Consider the following 24,390-nt stretch of genomic DNA (forward strand, 5'->3'; position numbering starts at 1 on the left):
CAGTTACAGATCAAATCTATTCATCTTTGTAGCATAGGATAGATGTTATAGGCTAAACAGTAACACAAAGTGGCCTCAAATTAGTAGTTTCAAAGTGTACCTAGAAGAAGCAAAAAGTCCTGTGCTATCCAGCAAGGATACCACTAGCCATCTGTGACTAAATCAGATTTTTCTATTAAAATTTAAAGTTCAAGTTTTCAAATTAGCCACATTTCAAGTGCTCAACAGTCACATGTGACTAGTGGCTACCCTGCTGGACAGCAGACATAGAAAATATTTCCATCATTGCAGAAATTTCTATTGAAAAGTGCTGGTCTAAACAAGCACACTCTTAAGCCAGGCTTCGTAAGATTCCCATAGCCAACTGGTACTGAAAATGAGTTCACAATCCACAATTACCAAGAAAAAAAAAAAAAAAAAAGGAGCAGGGTGATGGGGGGAGGGGGGTGCGGAGAGGAAAAAGAAAAAAAACAAAAACAAGGAAACAAGGCACTGTGAGAGAAAGCAGCAAAATAACACTGGAATACGGCTAATAACAACTTTGGATAATAGAATTTTCCAATGTATATGACAAAATACATAAATTTTAAGTGCTTTTTTAACATTGAAAAAGCACTCAAAAATGTAACAAATTTAAAAGACGCTATCAAAAGGGGTCAGGGAGATTTTAAAAAGAATTAACTTCTAAAAATTTATATGTGTACATACATATATGTGATATATGTGTATGATCACTGAAATTATAAACTCAGTGACTAAAGAAAGAATCCATTCACAGGCAGATATCCTTTGGGGTGGGAGTACTAAGTACTAATTCTCTGGACCATCAGAGAATTCCTGGCCCCAGGGAATATTAACAGATATAACTAACCACCAAGAATGCAACACAGCACTTTTCACAGAAAGTATAGAAATAGGGTAAAGAGACATGAAAGGCAGAATGAGAAAATATAAGCAGAGTTGTAAGGGAGAGAAGTGAGAAAAAGTGAAAAAGAGCCAATTCTTAAACAGAAAAGCTGAATATTTTACAAATTTTATGATATTCACCAATTCTCAAATCTATTGCATTAATTACACAATTGTAATTACTTACATTGTAAATTAATATAATTTAACTGATACAGTACAATTAATACAATTTCTTCAGAATTACATAAAGAAATTCACACTGGGATAAATCATTTTTACAATGGAAAAAAATCATTATTTTATCATCGTTTATAAAAGAAATGGATCAATCTTTTTAAAACTTCAGATAACCAAAGGAAACAATAAGACTAAACAAAGCAGTCAGACTGACAAGCAACACCTACAAGAGAACACTGACGACCACAGCAGCAGACCCGGCCACATCAACAAAAGGGAAGCTGGGAGATTGTAGAATAATAGCTTTAAAATACAGAGAGAAAATAACTGACAACTTAGAATTAAATATAGAGGTAATTATTCAAGAATAAGATTGAAACAGTCATTTTCAAACAAAGAAAGACTAATATGTTTACCACTAATAGTTCTCACTGAGGAAATTTCTCATGGATACCCTCTGACAAAAGCAAAGTAAGCCAGAACAAAAGACGGACAGGAAGGCAAGAATGGTGAACAAAGATCTTGTGGATAAATCACATCAACAATAGCTAGGCAATATAATTAGTTAAGGTAATAACCAAACAAAATAGAACTACAATTCTGAAAAAGGTAGCATGAAAGAGACTGTTGGACTTCAAGCATTCTATGCATGGTCTATTCAGAAGAAGGACAAAAATACTAATGTTAGATTTTGTGATGCTCAGTTTGGATGTTAAAACTTTAAGGATAACAACCAGAAATAGAGAAATAAAATGGACAATGTCAAAGTCAGTGAAGTAATAAACACATACTAGGAATGATAATGGAGAAGGCAATGGCACCCCACTCCAGTACTCTTGCCTGGAAAATCCCATGGATGGGGGAGCCTGGTAGGCTGCAGTCCATAGGGTCGCTAAGGGTCGGACATGATGGAGCAACTTCACTTTCACTTTTCACTTTCATGCATTGGAGAAGAAAATGGCAACCCACTCCAGTGTTCTTGCCTGGAGAGTCCCAGGGACGGCGGAGCCTGGTGGGCTGCTGTCTATGGGGTCACACAGAGTCGGACACGACTGAAGTGACTTAGCAGTAGCAGCAGGAATGATAAAAACCTAATTCTGAAGAGTAACTTTTTAAGGAGACGGAGAGGCCATGTCAGTGGAGTGGTACAATGCCTCAAGTAAGTCTTGTAATTTCTAAAATGGATGTTGGTCGCATGGTTACTTCTTTTAATTTTGTGTCTTTTCACTTGTCTAAAATACTTAATTAAAAATATTGTAAAGTAATTAGCCTCCAATTAGAATAAATAAATTAAAAAGACAACATTGTAAATCAACTAGACAATAATAAAAATTTTTAAATAAATAAAAATATGCCTCAATTAAAAAATAGCTGCTGTGCAAAGGAATATTAATAAAAACCTCACAAGAAGAAAGTTCTTTAAAGTACTACTATTCTCCCTGCCTCATTTGATCTTCACAACAACTGGAAAGGGAAAGTAAGATGAGTTTCATATTCTGCATTTTGCAAGTAAAGTGAAGTGAAAGTCGCTCAGTCATGTGTGACTCTTTGCGCAGTCCATGAAATTCTCCAGGCCAGCATACTGGAGTGGGTAGCCTTTCCCTTCTCCAGGGGATCTTTCCAACCCAGAGATTGAACCCAGGTCTCCTGCATTGCAGGCAGAATCTTTTCTAGCTGAGCCACAAGAGAAGCCCCCATTTTGCAAATAAGAAATCAAGAATGACCAGAGCAGTGAATCCCTTTCCCAATGACACACACCCAAGACGTGGCAGAACCTGTCCTCAAACTCATTATTTTCAACCGTAATTCAGTGTCTACCCAGAACACAAGGCTACCTGGCACCTGTCAAAAAATTTAAAGAATGTTTTATAGAATTAGCAAGTTCCACAGAAATTGTGTTTTACATAAAAAAAAAATTCTGACTATTAACATAAGAATATAGTCAAAGGGAATTTAAACAAGTCTTATGTACAGGGATCTTCACTGAAGCATATTTATAAAAGTGAAAATTGAAAATGACCTAAATATCTCACAATATAGAACTGCAGAGAATGGTATATCTGTGCAATGCAATGCTGCACAGTCATTATAGATTATTTTCTTTCTATAAAAGAATATTTATATCTTAGGAAAATGCTAGTAATATTAAGGGGAAATATGGTATTAAAACTATAAATCCATTTTATTCAACTATAGATGTTGATATAAAAACTAGCAATAATGATATATTATGTGTATTGAAAGCCTAGACATAAATGTACCAAAACATGAACAGTAATTATATCTATGGTGGAGGGGCTGAAATCATTGATGATCTTTATCTTCATTCTCTAAACTGAACACATATTGCCGCTCTAAACTGAGCAAAATAAAATTGACAAATACATTTTAGAACTCCCTATTTACAAAAGTATCAGCAACATTAAATATCTTATTCCCCGCCAGAGTTAAACAGTGAAAAGTTAACATGCTAAGAGAAACAGAAACTCAAAGAAAATAAAACAGATCAAAGATGAGGATAAAGCATTTCTGAAATTGAATCATATGAGGTCAGAGCCTGGTTCTCATTATCACTGGGTCCTAAACAAATAGGTTAAGTAGGCTCAGATACATAACTTAAAACCAATCACAGAAGACTCCAATCCCCCAAGTTTCTGGTTAACAACACTATTAGCTGAATATCAAAAAGCCTACCCTCGCAAAAGGCACTCCAGGCAAGTCACTTTCTCTCTAACAGTTGTCTGTGCCACTGAAAGATCCAATGGTATCTCAAAAAGGGCAAACCACCCAACCACAGAGGTATATCATATCTTCTAATTGTGAGAGGGCTGTAACCCAAACTAGGACACATTAGGGACCCTTCCTAACCATCTACAGTTCCTAAATCCAGGCATGCATAACAGTTTTCTTATAGAAGACGTCTGTTCAACAGTCTCTTCTGCTGACTCCTAAAGAAATATGTAATATAATTTTAAAGTTCAATTCACAAGCCAACATCCAATATTACAGGCTGTCACTTCCCCAAACGTGTGTGTACCCATCATCTAATATATTGTGATGAGCTTCTGATCACTTCGTTTAGTTCTGTACTGGCAATCTCTCAAGTACCTCTTCAGCAGGTCACTAGAGGTCTTGCTGAGGATGGAGAAATTTTAAGATCTTCAATCCTGTTTTCAGGTATAATGTCCCTGCCATCAAAATAAAAATGGTTAACGGTTTTTCCATTCTTCTTCTGTTAGAGAAGTGGTGAATGGAGAGGGGAATGAAAGCTGGAAGCTAACATATTAGGTGATTCCTCCCTTTATTTAAATCAAACGTCCTTCCCATATCCTTTATTCAAGCCCTCTCCTGTTGCCTTCTTCCTCACCTGCTTCCCTTTGGCACTGCAAGCCTGAATCTAAGATTCATGATTCAGGGGAAAAAAAAAATAAGTTTGGAACTCAGAAGAATCAGGTGAATCTAGGTGAAGTCATTAGAGTCAAGTTTCCAGAGACAGCCCTGGAAGGTCAGGCTCTTGCCCCGGGACTCAGATCTCAATTAGGCTTTCCTGGTGCCTTTGGGGAGTCACAGTGATGGTGGTGGTGATAATGATGATGAGACAGAGGAGGAAGATGTAGAGAAAGAATTGATATGAGCTGGGAAAGTCAGCGAAGATTAACCTCTGAAACAAAACACATTTGTTACATAAACGTCAAAGTGATAAAAATACACCTGTGTCAAAGAAAGACAGTAAGACCGTTAAATTAAGCTTAACTTTGGCATTTATGGAAGACAAAACCCTTGTCTCTACCACCTTCAGTGAATGTCAGGGAGGTAAAACACAGCAAGCACATCCCTGACATCCAAATAAGATATTTATGGGGAAGCAAATGGTTCTGTACTTCAGTGCTCCATTTCTGAAACATTTAAGTCAACACTTACAAATATACACATGATCAGAGGATGAGAAAGGAACATTAGCTTGCTCAGGTGATTCTAACTTAACCTGTGTTGCACTAACCCAGGGAGGGAATCTATTTTCTATCAGATAAGAACTCATAAGAGGTAGAGAGCAAAGTGGGTGGGGGGAGGCAAAATGTTCAGGGCAACATATTAAAGATAATAACTTGAGAGCTTTTTAATTTAAGAAAAAGCAACTGTCCAACTAATTTGTTTTTAAAATAAATCACTGGAACACACAATTCCTCAATAAACATTTTAGACATCACAAAATATACCCCATTCATGCTCTGGCCAAAGAGAGAAATAAGAAAAGTAGAGGGGGGAAAGTGGAGAAAAATATAAATCAAAGAAGAAGGAAAAAGGAAAAAAAGGTAGAGTGTGTGGATACAAAAGAGAGGGAAGAAGAAAGGATTGTAGAGAGAGAAAAGAAGAGCAGAATAGAATCAGACTGGGGGTAGACTCAGTTGGTAGTCAGGTAAATATATTAATTAATTAAAACTGGTTTTTTCAATCCCAGCTTTTCATCATGTGGACACTCCCTGTTATTACTGCCCTTTGAAATGCTGATTAGGTCTTCAGCATGGAGTCATTCATTTAAAGCCCCTGTGTTCCCTAAAGGTTTTGGCTCTGAATGGGCCATATTTCCTCTGGCCAAAGTACTCCAGGAAATCTGCAGAAGGAAATGGTTCTCTTAGCACCAAGACCAGAGGTTGCCTAAAGCTGTAGTTCTAAATCCTGGCCACATGTTAGAATCACAGGGAGAGCCTTAAAAAAAAAAAAAAAATCAGTTCCCAAATAAAATACTGATGTTCCTGTCTGCTCTGAGCTAATTAAACCAGAATCTCCAAAGAAAAGTCTCCAACAGGAAAATCTTATGTGCTGGGTGAAAAACATTTTTCTATCCCCTCAAGAATGTATTCGTATCAGGGCTTCTAGAGTATGTGGACATACACTCTAGATTTTATAATTATAAAATTATATGTATATATATAGTGTGCGTGTGTGTTAGTCACTAAGTCGTGTCTAACCCTTTGTGACTCCATGGGCTGTAGCTGCCAGGCTCCTCTGTTCATGGAATGCTCCAGGAAAGAATACTGGAGTGGGTTACCATTTCCTTCTCCAGGGGATCTCCAGGGGATGACCTGGGCATCAAACCTGGGTATTCTGCATTGCAGGCAGATTCTTTACTATCTGAGCCACCACAGAAGCCCAGTTCTGCAAAGTATCAATGAGTTTCTAAGCACCAAGTTCCGAGGCATGTGTTTCTCTGCAGAGATTTATCTACCTGATTTTTGTAACATGTGTGCAAGAGGAGCCAGCCCACTGAGAAAGCTAAGCTGCAGCAGGAATTGTGCATTCAATGACCCCTGAAGTACAGCTCGGCTTCACCCCCTCTTGTGCAGCACTGACTCGCCCACATCAGCAGCTCAGCACCTTCCAATGCCTTTTATCTGCTCATCTTTGTCCACCACATGAACTGGTCCAGAAAAAATGCTATGGTTTCAAGGGAACTAAACTGCATCTTACTAAAAATCCAAACAAATAAGTCTTTTCGGAACTGTAAACCGTAAGAAAATTACTGCTGGGGGAGTGTGTAACTTCCTCAGTTCTGTCTTGTCTCAACAAAAATTTAAAGCAAAAGACAGACAAGTGTTACAACCCCATGCAATTTCCTCAGATGGATCAGTTTACAGCTCCATGTTACAGCTCACTTTAATTACAAAGCAAAGGAATATACATACTCAAGGTGTGAGGGCGGGCCAACCCAAAAGACATGAAGAGAAGAGGAGTCTCAATCCTCCTAGGCTTCCTCCTTTTATACATTTGTCTCCTCACCCCGCCCCACCATGAGCCTGCCCTGTGTAAACTGGTCTATCCAGGAGGGCTGTTTGTTTTATCTGAAGTCCTCACTCTGGTCCTGGGATCTTCCTTTGTTCTATTTTTGTGGGCTTTTCCCTTCTTTGTCTTTTGCTGCTGCTGCTGCTGCTGCTGCTAAGTGGCTTCAGTCGTGTCCGACTCTGTGCGACCCCATAGATGGCAGCCCACCAGGCTCCCCCATCCCTGGGATTCTCCAGGCAAGAACACTGGAGTGGGGTGCCATTTCCTTCTCCATCTTTGTCTTTTAGCCACCGCCACTCTGGACTCCTTTTTCCTATTCTCAATGGCACCCCACTCCAGTACTCTTGCCTGGAAAGTTCCATGGATGGAGGAGCCTGGTAGGCTGCAATCCATGGGGTCGCTAAGGGTCGGACACGACTGAGCAACTTCACTTTCACGCATTGGAGAAGGAAATGGCAACCCACTCCAGTATTCTTGCCTGGAGAATCCCAGGGATGGGGAAGCCTGGTGGGCTGCCATCTTTGGGGTCGCACAGAGTCGTGGACATGACTGAAGCAACTTAGCAGCAGCAACAACCTAACAAAACTGACCTTCTGTCTTCTGGTTCCATTGGAAGAATCCCAGAACCTGAGAGGCGGTTATCCCTAAGACAACCCAGTTCTGAGAGTATTTGCACATACTCCATGGGCATCTTTAAGTGTTAACAGTAGAGTGGAGGAATAAACAGGCATGAAGATCAATATCAACTCTGGCCTGGGGTGAATCTTCTCAACAGAGGACATGTGAGAATGGACTTCATTCCATCACGTATTCCTTTATTCTGCAGTTTGGAATTTAGTTTGGTTTACTTTGGTTAATAGTTATGAGTACTTTGCTCCCTGCTAATATAAGACATGGTCTCTGCCCTGCAAGAGCTGAAAAACTAAGTAGAAATAAACAGAAATAGAGAGGAAATAGCTAAGTCAGGCTTTCCCAAAGTAATAATGAGAGCTTTTTGAGCTTCAACTGGAGAAGTCCTATGAGGCTGGCCAGCGGGACAGTGCTCTCTGACATGGTGAATTACTGCCTTGTAAGAACTAAACCAATGGGCATAATATTTTTCCTACAAACGTCATTTAAAATAAATGTTGATCCTACACCTTCCCCTCACCCACTCCCTTGTGCTCCTTTATGAAAAGAAAAATATCACTAGCATTGATTCTCCTACCTTCCTCCAAAGAACACTTGTTAATCCTTGGCATAACACTGAGAAGGGGCATGTTACAGCCCACCAGAAGAAAATGACCCACAGGACTAATAGCACCTGTTATTCTAAGAAAGGGAAGGACAGCGATGCAGGCTGGCATACAAAAACAAGCAGGATGTAATTATTTAGAGCAGGGGTCTTCAGGTGAAGCAGACCCATTGTCTTCACTTAGCCGTCTGACCTTGAGCAGGATATTTAATCTCTCTGAGCTTGGGTTTCTCCTCTGTCAAGTATGTATGAGATTATTTAGTTCAAAGGAGCACAGTAGATACTTTATAATTTAATAATGAATATAAAATACTCAATACAATGCCTGACACAAAATAAATGCACAATTGATTCGCTCATGCAAGAAATATTTATAGAGTATCTAGAAGGTGCCAGGTAGTGTTCTAGGGGCTGGGACTCGCAGCATACTACTACTACTACTAAGTCGCTTCAGTCATGTCCGACTCTGTGTGACCCCAGAGACGGCAGCCCATCAGGCTCCCCCGTCCCTGGGATTCTCCAGGCAAGAACACTGGAGTGGGTTGCCATTTCCTTCTCCAATGCATGAAAGTGAAAAGTGAAAGTGAAGTTGCTCAGTCATGTCCAACTCCTAGCAACCCCATGGACTGCAGCCTACCAGGCTCCTCTGTCCATGGGATTTTCCAGGCAAGAGTACTGGAGTGAGGTGCCATTGCCTTCTCCAGACTCGCAGCATAATAGACCAAATTCCTGCCCCCGTGTTGCTTACCATCTACTGTTCAGGGGTAGATGTTTTAGATGGTGATCATTGCTATAGGGAAAATGAACATAGAGAAAGATGACAGGGAGTGGGGATGACATGCAATGTGAAATAGACCTTTCTGATTTGATAGCATGTGAGGGGAAAAAACCTGAAGAGCAACAGGAATGAGTCATACAGAGGAAACAACCATTTCCAAGGCCCAGAGTGAGACGCTTATCTGGTCTATTTGCACATCAGCAAAGAGGTCTGACTAGCAGGAAGAGAAAAATGGTGGGGGGAGACGAGGAGGACATGAGATTTAGGCAGTAAGGTGTGAGTGACTAGGTAGGACTTTGAAGCTTGGCTTTTGCACTGAGTGAATTAAATGCTGTTGAAGAGGTCTGGAACAAGTGACACTACCTGATTTAGACTCTACCAGGACGGTGGCTCAGAGGTTAAAGCATCTGTTTTAACCTGGGTCGGAAGATCCCCTGAAGAAGGAAATGGCAACCCACTCCAGTATTCTTGCCTGGAGAATCCCATGGACAGAGGAGCTTGGTGGGCTACAGTCCAGGGGTCACAAAGAGTCGGACAGGACTGAGCAACTTCACTTTAACTTTCAGGATCCCATTAGCACCGATATACAGAAGAGATTGGGCAGGTATGTAAGAGCAGAGACTCAAAGAGGGGAGTGAAGAGACTACTGCAATCAGACAGGTGAGAGTTAGAGGTGACTCAGACCAGATAATGATGGGAAAGACAGTGAGATGTGGTCTGATAGATTCTGGATTTTGAAGATTTAGGTGACAAGTTTTGCTACTGAGTTAAATGGACAATGTGAGAAGAATGATTCCTGAGGTTTTAGCCTGAGCAGTTGTAATCATGGCCTCTAATTGGGAAAGACTGATGGAGAAGCAGGTTGGGAAAGACAAGCTGTAGGGAATACAGGAAGTTCAGCTTTGGATACATGTTGTATGTGTATTCTGCACACCAAGTCGAAATAGAAAATAAGCAGTAAAATATGTGAATCTAGGATGGAGAGGCAGGTCTGGATTTGGATGTAAATGTGGGCATTGTTAGTATAAAGATGATATTTAAAACCAGGGATAAGATCACTAAGGACATGAGCAAAAACAGAAAGCCAAGTTGATGAAGAGAGGCCTGAGAGCTTCAATGTTCAGAATTCAGGAAGGTAAAGAAGAGCCAGCAAAGGAGACTACAGAATTAGCCAATAAGGACAAGCAGGGGATATATATGTAACCTAAACTTCCCTTAAGCTTATTCACCTAATTATGCACACCACCATGTAACTATCCATCTGGTATGGCAAAACAGTTATCAGAACATGAAATTTAAAATGAGACAAACCTGGATTCAATCCCAGAGTCTTCTGTTAACTAGGATAGACCTTTAAGCTTGCTGAGTCTCTAGTTCGTTGACTATGAAGTGAAGAGAACACCACCAACTTCTCAGGCTTATGAGGAAAAAAGGAGATTTTGAATACAGAGTATAGAGCTGGGTAACCCAGATGCCCAATGAAGAACGGCTACACCACATGTAAATCATTGAAGTTAGAACACTCTCTCATACCATACACAAAAATAAATTCAAAAAGGCTTAAAGACTTAAATGTAAGATAGGATACTGTAAAACTCCTAGAAGAAAATGTAGGCAAAACACTGACATAAATCGTAGCAACAGATTATTAGGTCAGTCCCCCAAGGCAATAGAAATAAAAGCGAATATAAACAAATGGGACCTACTCAAACTGACAAGAGTTGGACAGCAAAGGAAATCATAAATAAAAAGACAACCTATGGACTGGGATAAAATACTATTAGTAGTAAAAAATGTAACTGACAAAGGATTAATTTCCAAAATAAACAAACATTTCATACAACTCAAAGAAAAAACCCAAGCAAAACATAAGCGGAAGACCTATCCTGACATTTCTCCAAAGAAGACATGCATATGGCCAAGAGGCACATGAAAAGATGCCCAACTTTGCTAATTATCAGAGAAATTCAAATAAAAACTAAAATGAAGTACCATCTCACACCTGTCAGAATAGCCATCATTGAAAAGCCTACAAATAATAAATATTGGACAGGGTATGGAGAAAAGGGAACTCTCCCATATCGCTGGTGGCAATGTAAACTGGTACAACCACTAAGGAAAACAGTACAGAGAGGTTCCTTTAAAATCTATTTCCATATGATCCATCAATCCCACTCCTGGGCATGCATTCAGAGAAAAGTTGGAACAGATGCACGCACTCCAATGTTCATAGCAGCACTAGTCACAATAGTCAAGATATGGAAGCAAGCTAAGTGACCACCAACAGAGGAACAAATAAAGATGTGAAATAAATATACACATACATGTATGTATACACACATACACATATGTAGTGGACTACTCGGCCATAAAAAATAATAAAATAATGCCATTTGCAGTGACATGGATGGACCTAAAGATTATCATACTAAGTAAAGTAAATCAGACAAAGACAAATAGCAGGTAATACCATTGCATGGAGAAACAGAATCATAGACATAGAAAACAAAACTATGGTCACCAAACGGAAGGGGGGTGGTAATTAGGAGTTTGGGGTTATCAGATACAAGCTACTACATATAAAATCAAGAAGGTTCCACTCTTTCAGTTCAGTTCTGTCGCTCAGTCGTGTCCGACTCTGTGACCTCATGGACTGCAGCGCACCAGGCATCCCTGTCCATCACCAACTCCCGGAGTTTACTCAAACTCAACTCCATTGAGTCGGTGATGCCTCCAACCATCTCATCCTCTGTCACCCCCTTCTCCTCCTGCCCTCAATCTTTCCCAGTGTCAGGGTCTTTTCAAATGAGTCAGCTCTTTGCATCAGGTGGCCAAAGTATTGGAGTTTCAGCTTCAACATCAGTCCTTCCAATGAACACCCAGGACTGATCTCCTTTAGGGATGGACTGGCTCGATCTCTTTACAGTCCAAGGGGCTCTCAAGAGTCTTCTCCAACACCGCAGTTCAAAAGCATCAATTCTTCTGCACTTTCTTTATGGTCCAAACTCTCACATCCATACATGACCACTGGAAAAACCATAGGTTTGACTAGATGGAGCTTTGTTGGCAAAGTAATGTCTCTGCTTGTGAATATGCTGTCTAGGTTGGTCATAACTTTCCTTCCAAGGAGTAAGTGTCTTTTAATTTCATGGCTGCAGTCACCATCTGCAGTGATTTTGGAGCCCAGAAAAATAGTCTGACACTGTTTCCACTGTTTCCCCATCTATTTACCATGAAGTGATGGGACCAGATGCCATGATCATAGTTTTCTGAATGTTGAGTTTTAAGCCAATATTTTTACTCTCTTTCACTTTCATCAAGAGGCTCTTTAGTTCTTCTTCGCTTTCTGCCATAAGGGGGGTGTCATCTGCATATCTGAGGTTATTGATATTTCTCCCAGCAATCTTGATTGCCAGAAAGCTGGAAAGCTTGTGCTTCATCCACCCCAGTGTTTCTCATGATGTACTCTACATATAAGTTAAATAAGCAGGGTGACAATATACAGCCTTGACATACTCCTTTTCCTATTTGGAACCAGTCTGTTGTTCCATGTCCACTCTTTAGCACATAGAATGATATTCAGTATCCCATAATATACCATAATGGAAAAGATAACAAAAGAATGGCTACACTTTCTGAAACTATTATTCATTAAGTACTTTTCCAACACTTACAAGGGATGCAAATAGTACCATGTCAGGTAGAATAAAATCTAGCAGGATAAAAGATAACAGGAATTTAAAAAAATAATATAGAAAGCATGGTCCCTAAGACAGGCTCTTTGAAAGAAGTGAACTTTTCTATCTGATTTATACAATCATCTTAACAAGTGGGACAAGGATGGCACTCAAATGTTTCATGAATGAATGAATGAGAGACTGATGTGAAGAAACACTTTGAGTTTGTGGCAGAGAGAGATCACTGGGAGTTGAAATGGAAAGAGAGCCCTTCATTAGTGACATGGCAAAAAAGTTTCAGGTGAATTTTCCCCATTGAATCAAAATTTACATAAAACAGCCAAATGAAAGGAGAAAAAGAAGAGGCTGGATTATCAAAAACTATACCACTGGGATTACTGAGTAAACCTTGGAACCTACACAGACAATCCTATTGCCTTGTTAAGTTTTGTTTTAGGGAAGTTTGTTTCACTTCACATTTATCAGTCACAGAATGCAATCTTTTGTCCTCAAAAACAATAAAAATAAAAGTGAGCTCTAACTTGTACCACTCTTGCAAGCAATTTATATTCAGTTACTCCTCAAAAGACTGTTCTAAGGTAGATATTATGATTTCTACTTGATTGATGAAGAAGTTAGGAGGATACAATTCTAATTAATTCTACCAAGTGGCAGAGCTAGGACTTGCACTTCCACTCCAGAACTGACCCCTTCACCATTACAGTGTGTCCTGTAGAGACCATATGCATCCACAGATCCAAACACTGACAAGCATTGGACCTGTTAGGAAAGGAAAGCCATGGAGCAGAGAATTTAGTCAAATTAATGATAAACATCATAATCAATATCATTCCCTTCCTGAGTTGATGTTACATGCAGCCATTCTTCTAAGTCAGTATCATAGCTCAGGTATTTGTAAATGAACAAAATACACACATTCCCAAAGTATCCAAATCTGAGTGAAACTGGAAGTGCTTGTTCTTACTCTGGAACATCAAAACTTCTCTTGGTCTTTTTTCTTCTCTCTAAATGATGGGAATTTTTACTAGTTTTGAGAACTCAATAGCCATCTTTATTTGCAAGAAGGCTTTTGAAAAACATTGGCACCTGTTTTGGTAGAGCAGCTTCTATGCAATGCTGCACTGCCTTAGAGCAAGGCTGAGTGATTATTAATATATGTACAAAATAAAAATAAAACAAAATGTGGTGTACTAAAACCCGAAGCAACTGAGCAGAAAGTCAAAAACGTCTGTTTTCCCCAGAGTGATGAATCTGATCAAAGACACCGTATCAGCCACCTGTGCCCATGCAACTGGGAGATGGAGGTGAGAGTGAGCAAGCACCATGCATTGTTTTTATTAGCATGTTTCCTGGTTCATTATATCTCAGGTAATGATCCATGGGCCCAGCAGGGTTGCAGATTGCCGATATTCAAAGTCTTAACACTCAGAACAAGTTTTTCTAGGTAGGGAGTATTTTTTCCCACTGGCCTATTCAATCTGCAATCTTATAGCCTTAAAAAAATAAACGAGCAGCATCAGATATTTTCTGACTTGCAAAGTGATATGTGTGCATGGCAGAACATTTGGAAAATACAAAAAACACCAACAAGTGATATAAGAGTCACCCATACTGCCACTCCCCAGGATAACCTCTTAGATTCACAGAATTTAAAAATAAAAGTACAAGTGAAACTAGCACCAGAAACTTGGAGGGAAGACAGGGTTGTGGTTGAGTGTGTGTGTGTGTGTGTGTGTGTGTGTGTGTGTGTGTGTGTGTCAGTGCTCAGTCTTGCCTGACTCTTTGCGGCCCCGTGGACAGGAGCCCACCAGATCTCTCTGCACATGGAATTTCCCAGGAAAGAATACTGGAGTGGGTTGCCATTTCTTTCTCCAGGGGATCTTCCCGACCTAGGGATCAAACCTGCATCTCTTGCATCTCCTGCTCTGGCAGGCTGATTCTTTACCACTCTGGGAAGTCCTTCTTTTATTGTTCTTTTAACTTTGCTATAAAGTCATTTTGTGAGTCTTTATTTTACGGGAAAAAAGATACTAGGGCTCAGTTACAATTCTTTTCATAGTGAGAAAATTAAGGTTTAAAGAACAAGAATGATTGCTTAGAACCACACAGCTGCTAGTCTGAACAGAACTAGAACTGCAAGGTTTCCCACACGAGGCTTGGCCCTCTCCATACTCAGCTCTCCACAGTGGAATCCCACCATTATATTATTAATGGCTTTGGGTCTTCATGGCTTTGGGTCTTCATGGCCTTTTGCTTTTCAACAGTGCCCTATAAATTTGGAATATCCTAGGAAGGGAGGAAGAGTTTGCGGTATGGATTACAAAATTTCAGTGAGTATTCTTTCCAGATGCAGCCCATCAAGGGAGCCAAAACCCTGACAAGTAACCCTCCACAGCACCACTCAGCCCAGGATGCTACTCGCCCATCACAGCCTGGAGGAGTCTGCCTGCTTTCCTTTATGTCTTGACCTCTACCACCCTCCTGTCTTCTCTTAGAATTAATATTAACCATATCAACAATTTTTGAGTGAGTACTATAAACCAGGTGCCATAGTACATATACATCGTCTCATTTAACACTTCAGTTCAGTTGCTCAGTCATGTCCAACTCTTTGTGACCCCATGAACTGCAGCCTGCCATGTTCCCCTGTCCATCACCAATGCCTGGAGCTTGCTCAAACTCATGTCCATCGAGTCAGTGATGCTATCCAATCATCTCATCCTCTGTCATCCCCTTCTCCTCCTGCCTTCAATCTCTTCCAGCATCAGGGTCTTTTCCAATGAGTCAGTTCTTTGCATCAGGTAGCCAAAGTATTTGGAACTTCAGCATCAGTCCTTCCAATGAATATTCAGGAATGATTTCCTTCAGGATGGACTGGTTGGATCTCCTTGCAGTCCAAGGGACTCTCAAGAGTCTTCTCCAACACCACAGTTCAAAAGCATCAGTTCTTTGGCGTTCAGCCTTCTTCACAGTCCAACTCTCACATCCATACATGACTACTGGAAAAACCATAGCCTTGACTAGACTGACTTTTGTTGGCAAAATAATGTCTCTGCTTTTGAATATGCTATCTAGGTTGGTCATAGCTTTTCTTCCAAGGAGCAAGTGTCTTTTCATATCATGGCTACAGTCATGACCTCCAGTGATTTTGGAGCCCAAGCAAAGAAAGTCTATCACTGTTTCCATTGTTTCCCCATCTATTTGCCATGGAATGATGGGGCCAGATGCCATGATCTTTGTTTTTTGAATGTTGAGTTTTAAGCCAGCTTTTTCACTCTCTTCTTTCACTTTCATCAAGAGACTCTTCAGTTCCTCTTCACTTTCTGCCATAAGGGTGGTGTCATCTGCATATCTGAGGTTACTGATATTTCTCCTGGCAATCTTGCTTCCAGCTTGTGCTTCATCCAGCCTGGCATTTCACATGATTTACTCTGCATATAAGTTAAATAAGCCAGGGTGACAATATACAGCCTTGACGTACTCCTTTTCCTATTTGGAACCAGTCCATTGTTCCATGTCTGGTTCTAACTGTTGCTTCTTGACCTGCATACAGACTTCTCAGGAGGTAGGCAAGGTCACCTGGTATTCCCATCTCTTGAAGAATTTTCCAAAGTTTGTTGTGATCCACACAGTCAAAGGCTTTGGCGTAGTCAGTAAAGCAAAATTAAATGTTTTTCTGGAACTCTCTTGTTTTTCCTATGATCCAAAGGATACTGGCAATTTGAACTCTGATTCCTCTGCTTCTTCTAAATCCAGCTTGAACATCTGGAAGTTCTCAGTTCACATACTATTGAAGCCTTGCTTGGAGAATTGCTAGTGTGTGAGTGAGTACAATTGTGCATTAATTTGAACACTCTTTGCCATTGCCTTTCTTTGGAACTGGAATAAAAACTGACCTTTTCCATTCCTGTGGCCACTGCTGAGTTTTCCAAATTTGTTGGCATATTAAGCTCAGCACTTTAACAGCATTACCTTTTAGAACTTGAAACAGTTCAGCTGGAATTCCATTACCTCCACTAGCTTTGTTCGTAGTGATGCTTCCTAAAGCCCACCTGACTTCAGACTCCAGGATGTCAGGCTCTAGATGAGCAATGATATGATGCTGAAAGATGAATGCCCCAGAATACCCCAATATGCTACTGGAGAAGAGTGGAGAAATAATTCCAGAAAGAATGAAGAGATGGAGCCATAGTGAAAACACACCCAGCTGTGGATGTGAATGGTGATGGAAGTAAAGTCCAATGCTGTAAAGAAAAATATTGCACAGCAACCAGAAATTTTAGGTCCATGAATTAAGGTAAATTGAAAGTAGTCAAACAGGAGATAGCAAGAGTGAACATCAACATTTTAGGAATCAGTGAACTAAAATGGACTGGAATGGGTGAATTTAATTCAGATCACCATTGTATCTACTATTGCGAGCAAGAATCCCTTAGAAGAAATGGAGTATCCCTCATAGTCAACAAAAGAGTCTGAAATGCAGTACTTAGGTTCAGTCTCAAAACTGACAGAATGATCTCTGTTCATTTCCAAGGCAAACCATTCAATATCACAGTAATCCAAGTCTATGCCCCAACCACTAATGCCAAAGAAGCTGAAGTTGAATGATTCTATGATAACAAGATGTTCTAGAACTAACACCCAAAAAAGATGTTCTTTTCATCACAGGGGACTGGAATGCAAAAGTAGGAAGTCAAGAAATACCCTGAGTAACAGGCAAGTGTGGCCTTGGAGTACAAAATGAAGCAGGGCAAAGGCTAACAGAGTTTCACCAAGAGAACACACTGGTCATAGCAAACACACTCTCCCAACAACACAAGAGAAGACTCAACACATGGACATCACCAGATGGTCAATACTGAAGTCAGACTGATGATATTCTTTGCAGCCGAAGATGGAGAAGCTCTATACAATCAGCAAAAACAAGACTGGGAGTTGACTGTGGCTCAGATCATGAACTGTTTATTGTAAAATTCAGACTTAAATTGAAAAAAGTAGGGAAAACCATTAGACCATTCAGGTATGACCTAAATCAAATCCCTTACAATTATATAGTAGAAGTGACAAATAGATTCAAGGGATTAGATCTGATAGAGTGCCTGAAGAACTATGGACAGAGGTTCGTGACATTGTACAGGAGGCAGTGATCAAGAAAAAGAAAGGAAAATGGTTGTCTGAGGAGGCTTTACAAATAGCTGAGAAAAGAAGAACAGCTAAAGGCAAAGGAGAAAAGGAAAGATATACCCATCTGAATGCAAAGTTCCAAAAAAAATAGCAAGGAGAGATAAGAAAGCCTTCATCAGTGATCAATGCAAAGAAATAGAGGAAAACAATAGACTAGGAAAGGCTAGAGATCTCTTCAAGAAAATTAGATATATCAAGGGAACATTTCATTTAACACTTAGTATACGGCCTCTATCTCATAGACACAGAAATGTAGGAGGCATATACCCAAGGTCACAGAAAAGTAAATACTAAAACTCAGATTTGAATCTAGGACTGTTTAATTCTAAACTCTGTCTTCCTCCTTCGGGATACTGAGAAGAAAGAACTCTTCCAGGGTCTCGACCATGGTTTGTTTCTGAAATCCTTTTTTTTTTATTATTATTAATTGGAGTATCGTTGCTTTACAATGTTCTGTTATTTCTGCTATATAGCAAAGTGAATCAGCCACGTGTGTGTGTGTGTGTGTATCCCCTCTTCCTTGGATTTCCTTCGCTTTAGGTCACCACAGAGAATTGAGTACAGTTCCCTATGCTATATAATCAGTTCTCATTAGTTATCTAGTTTATACATAGTAGTGTATTTTAGTGTTGAAACTAACTATGGATCACTATGGGGAAATCAGACAGAAATATTAAAGCAACCAATAGGGCTTTGGAGTTAAATTGTCTTGATTTCAAGGTTTAACAACCAAATTTAGTAGCTGTGCTCCAGACCTTCAGCAAATCACGTGAATCAGAGTTTAATCTTTCTCCAATTGGGAGGATTTGAATATCTTACTCAAACCTATGGTGTCTATAAAATGTTTCCTTCAAATCTGTATACATTTGGAAGTGAAAGGACGTACTATTGGTAACTGGTGGGACAACAGGTACAGAACAAGAGTTGCCAAAGCAAATCAGTCCATACAATCCTCTGTCGAGAATCAGGTTAAGTAACCTAAATTGCCGAGCACAGAGCTGAGGGTCACAGTCTAATAGATTTCTCTTTTTCTGTGTAAACGAAACATCAAATGGCACAGTGGTTTTTCAACCAGGCCCATTTTGCCTCCCAGAGAACACCTGGACATGTCTAGCTAGAGACATTCTGGTTGTCACACCTGAGAGCGGAAATGCTATTGGCATCCAGTGGGCTGAAGCTGGATATGCTACTAAACATCCTCCAGTGCACAGAACAGGACTCTACAAAAGATGGCACTTATGTCAAGGTGGAAGAAAAAAAACAAAATGTACTTTAAGACAGTGTAACAGAGGGTAGAGAAGGTCTGATGTCAAGGACCTATGTCAAAGGCACAAGTTCACTGAGCTTCTCACAGTTTTATCTGGGTTAGCCCAAACACAGCTCTTCTGAAATCCCCGCCTTGGAACTCAAGAGAAATGGTACATTCTTTTGATAGTTTAATTACTGGAAACAAATTTGCAAATGGGCCTATCATCACTCTGAAAGTATCATCTCATCTCAGAGGCAAACTCATTATGTAAGGAAACAAGAGGCCAAGTACTACATACATAATGCAATCTGCATACATTCAAAGAACAGCAAGTGTGCATGCAATCAACACAGGTGCTTCTCTAAAGGTATAAAATTGTAATTAGCAATAATAAAGCCTTCATCTGACTTGCCGTCCCCAGGACATGCTCTGACAATGAGATACGTTTAATTTGTAAGCCCTGTGCCTAAAATGAAGGAAGCAACTATTTGGGGAACCAAAGCTCTTTGAGGGAGAATGAGCAATTATCCACAACTATATGGGGATAATTAATTGATCATTCACTCATATTTTTTCACCCTCTCAGATAAACATGAAAGAGAGATTAAAATTTTAAAAAGCTCTCTTCAGATCAACACTCCTTCCCCACCCCCATTAGGCCAAACTTCAATATTCAGTGCTTTCTTCAATCTGCTCAGCTTGGCTCAAGAAACTGGCTGTAAGGCTGGATATGTAAACACATTCATCTCAACTCTTAAGGCAAATGTAGCTCATTAAAATACAGTTACAAACAAAACATAATCCTTCTTTCTCTATAGAATGAGTACTTTGTAGTTTGGGTACCCTTCTGAAGGTCTAAAAATTCCAGGAAAGATAATTTTTTTATTATTATTATTCCTAACTTTCTCTCTGCTCCATCAGCCAGCAGATCCCTACCAGGAGAGGTTTGTTCCTGCCCATCACAAGGGTGAATAAGTTCAAACGGCTCCGCAGATCACTGCTGTTCAGTACAGTGTCCAGCTGGTCTACTGCATGGGCCTCCCAAAATTAGTGACTGTTTCTGGGTTTCCTACGGTGGTATCTCTTCCAAGTGATAGAGGGATAAAAGGAGCATGTTCAGAGGCCCTCCCTCACAAAGATGTCTTTTCTGACACAAGTCGATTCATCAGGGCAGAAAAGTGGTGAGAGACAGGCAGGAGCAATGTCCTCCTGTCATCTCAGATCAGGGAGATAAATTCAAAGTGATCCCAGGCAGGCAGACAGAACAGCCGAGATGGGGAGAGAGTTCAAGAGATAAACCATCTTGAGTTCCTAAAATAAGGAGAAATTTTTCCTTTCTTCTTGGAAAGTCCTTCTCCTCATCTGATTTTTCATCTTTTCAAAACTAATGTTTTAAAGTAAACAAACAAACAAAAAAACTTTCTTCCCATACAACCTTAGATAGAATTAACCAGTCTCAATTTGGAGCTGTTACAGGAGAACATATATAGTCCTATTATATTTATTCGACTAAACTAATAAACTTACTTAAATGTATGTTTGAAAGTGAAAGTGTTAGTCTTGCAGTCATATCTGACTCTTTGAGACCCCATGAACTATAGACCGCCAGGCTTCTCTGCCCATGGGATTCTCCAGACTATAATACTGGAGTTGGTTGCCATTTCCTTCTTCAGGGCATCTTCCCAACCAGGGGTCGAAGCCAGGTCTCTGGCATTGCAGGCAGGTTCTTCACCACCTGAGCCACCAAGGAAGTCCCAATGTATGTTTAGGGCAGTTTCAATTTCCTACTGTCCAGTGCTGTGTCTGGAGAAGGCACTGGTACCCCACTCCAGTACTCTTGCCTGGAAAATCCCATGGACGGAGGAGCCTGGTAGGCTGCAGTCCATGGGATCACTAGGAGTCGGACATGACTAAGCGACTTCACTTTCACTTTTCACTTTCACGCATTAGAGAAGGAAATGGCAACCCACTCCAGTGTTCTTGCCTGGAGAATCCCAAGGACAGGAGAGCCTGGTGGCCTGCCGTCTATGGGGTCGCACAGAGTCGGACACTACTGACGCGACGCAGCAGCAGCAGCAGCAGCAGTGCCGTGTCTGGCACAAAAAAAAAAAGGGTATAAAATAAAGTTTCAACCAACTGAATTGAAATGATACAGGAACCATATCTTGATGCTATATTGGTGTGTACTTGCTCTGGAGTAGAGTCAGATGCAAGCTCAGATACATACAGGGCTTCCCCAGTGGCTCAGCAAGAATCTGCCTGCAATTCAGGAGACACAGCTTCAATCCCTGGGTCAGGAAGATCCCCTGGAGGAAGGCATGGTAACCCACTCTAGTATTCTTGCCCAGAGAATCCCATGGAAAGAGGAGTCTGGCAGGCTACAGTCCATGGGGTCACAAAGAGTTGGACATGACTGAGCACACACACATGCAGATACACAGTGGTTATCTCATAAGCACTTAGTATTTGCCAAGCACGATTCTCAGGGGTTGGTAATTGGCATATAATGGTATTATTTCCACATATTAATTGGACTACAACTGAAAAAGATGGATACTCATATCTCCATTTTAGAGTCAAGCAAGTGCAGGCACAGAGATTGTCTGTGGTCACATCACTAGGAAATGTCAGGTGAGAATTCAAAGCAGGCATCCCATCTGTTAAGTCCACATTCTTAACCATTAAGTGATACTGGTGCAAGAGGCTATTTCAGGGTGAACAAAGGTAAAGAGTTCAATGCAAGTTCATGTAATAAGCGGGTATTGGGCTCAGATTAACATATACACACTACTATATATAAAATGGCACACAGAATTATACTCAATATTTTGCAATAACATATAAGGGAAATAATATGAATTATTCATTTTATATATACATATAAAATTCACTTTGAATAATAATGCCATACTCCTGAAACTAACACAACATTGTAAATCAACTATACTTTAATTTAAAAAGACAATTAAAAAAACATCTGGAGAATTCAGGATTTGAGTTCAGGATTTACCAAGAAATGGCCCTTCGGCAGGCTGCTCAGAGTGTTCATCACCTCCTCTGGGTTGTCTTCAACCAAATAGAAGCTGCTCATCCCAAGTTCTAGAGCTCTGTCATAGTCATTTAGTCTCTACTGCTACTGCTGCTAAGTCACTTCAGTCGTGTCCGACTCTGTGCGACCCCATAGACGGCAGCCCAAGTCATGTCCAACTGGACTAAATAGGACACATCAGTGTTTTCCAACCACAGCACTACTGGTATTTGGAACAGATAATTCTTTGTTGTGGAGGGCTTACATTGTGCACTGGAGGATGTTTAGCAACATCTCTGGGCTCAGACCACTAAGTGCCAGGAGCATCTCCCAGCTGTGATGACCAAAAATGTCTCCAGACATTTCCCAGTGTCCCCTGGAGGCAAAATCGCCCCCAGCTGAGAGCCACTAAAACACATGTGGCCCCAAGCAGACAGGACAGAGTCAGAGTACACAGTGACCCTAGTCTTCTGTCAACCATACTCTGCCTGTAACAATGGGAAATTATAACTTTTAGAAGTCTCTTGAGCCACATACACTCACCCTTTTCTCTGCCACTGGATGTTGGGAGGACAGGAGGTGATGTCAACGTTCAGCGGTGTGTTACTGCTTGGGAGTCAAGTTTTCTGTGTAATCAATTACTCATTTAGAGGAAAAGAAGTCCAGTTGACCTTTGGACACCATGAAGGTCAAGGGCACCAACCCTCCACACAGCGGAAAACCTGTGTGTGAATTACAGTCAGCCCACCATATACACAGCTCCTCTGTATCGGTGGTTCCTCTAGATACAGTTCTGCATCCACAGATTTCATAACCTTGGATCGTGTAGCACTGTAGTATTCACTTCTGAAAAAATTCCATATGCAAGTGGACCTGAGGTGTGCAAATCAACATTCAAGAGTCAACTGTCTTGGTCCTTGTTTTGCTCTAGAACTAGACTATCCTTCATCAGACTAATGTACCCTAGGAGGTGAGAAGAGCAATTATAATCATCTCTATTTAAAACAGCATGCATACGAGACAGAAAGGTTAGGTGATTTAGCCAAAGCCACAAAGCTGGCTCATGTTAGAACTAAGAATCAAGCTCAGACCTTTTGTGTCAAACTTGATTATAGGTCCCTGGCAGCCCCAAGGTGGGTAAAGCTGTCACAGGACCAATTAAAGCAGAAGGAAAAGTGAAAACTTCACAACTGCATTCTGATGACTAAATCACCTTGAGGCTAAAGAGGGAGATGTTCAAACATTAGGAATCCTTAAGGTGAAGCAGCCCACAGAGATGATTGGGAAGCAGACTGTGCTGATGAGAAATGAATAAGGGTTCTGCCACACTGAATCCATCTCTAACTTGCACCATTTGGTAAATAACAGATCTAAGCATGCCTGCAAAAACCCACTTGCTAAAATTCCCCAAAGACAGCTGAAGTCATGGGAAACATACATCTTCTCTTGCACCAGCTTGTGGGAAACCAGCAGCACATTACATGTTGGCTTCATCTTTACTTCTGCAGCCAAGAACCTCTTTTCCTACCAGGCAGCCATGATGTAATATACCTGCCACAATGAAACAGCCAGTGACAAGGACCAGGCAAACAGGAAGGAAAACAGCATTCTCTGAAGAACTGGATATTCTCCTAATCACAGAGGTCAAACCCAAACATCTGACACCCCTGGAGCCATAAAAATGAGATCAGCTTGTTCCCAGTCACAACTGGTTTAGCAGATGAGTCTTTGTGACCACTGGCCAAAATAGTTCCCACTGTTCCATGTACTCACACAGTTTTTGCAGGATGACAGAGTCTGTAACTTCATGGCTTCTAACCCCATGGCCCCCCGAGTATACTCTTTTGGAAGCTATAAAGCTGAGGTAGGTATGAAGGTGTTTGATCATTCATTTGTTAAACATATATGGCTGCTTTAAACATATATGTTAAACATATATGTTTAGCTGCTAAGTCATGTCCAACTCTTTTGTGACCCCATTGACTGCAGCCCACTAGGCTCTGCTGTCCATGGGATTTCCAAGGTAAGAACACTGGAGTGGGTTGTCATTTCCTTCTCCACGGAATCTTCCCCACCCAGGGATCAACTCTGCATTTCCTGCATGGGCACTAAGATCTATTCAATCCTAGTCTGTGGGCTCTGGACACCAGGAGGAATAAGAAAAGGTTTTGATGCAAATATCTTAAAATTTACAGAAGAGATAAACATGCAAATATTGACTTTGGATATGCTGAGGTAACCCTGAGAGTTCAAAATGTAAGAGGAGAAATAAATGACCAATTGTTCCTGGGAGCTCATCAAGCAAAAGGGATGATACTTAAGAAAAGCATTGAAGTTGGAGAAGTTAACCAG

The 24,390-nt window shown here is 40.6% G+C and overlaps 1 protein-coding gene across 2 annotated transcripts in view; it reads right to left on the minus strand.

Moving 5' to 3' along the window:
* The window catches only part of NELL1 (neural EGFL like 1), a 1,057,189-nt gene that overhangs the window by 665,568 nt on the left and 367,231 nt on the right, over positions 1-24,390 (minus strand). The window lies entirely within an intron of this gene.

Source organism: Bos indicus, chromosome 29 (assembly GCF_029378745.1).
Source record: "Bos indicus isolate NIAB-ARS_2022 breed Sahiwal x Tharparkar chromosome 29, NIAB-ARS_B.indTharparkar_mat_pri_1.0, whole genome shotgun sequence".
Taxonomy (NCBI): Eukaryota; Metazoa; Chordata; class Mammalia; order Artiodactyla; family Bovidae; genus Bos; species Bos indicus.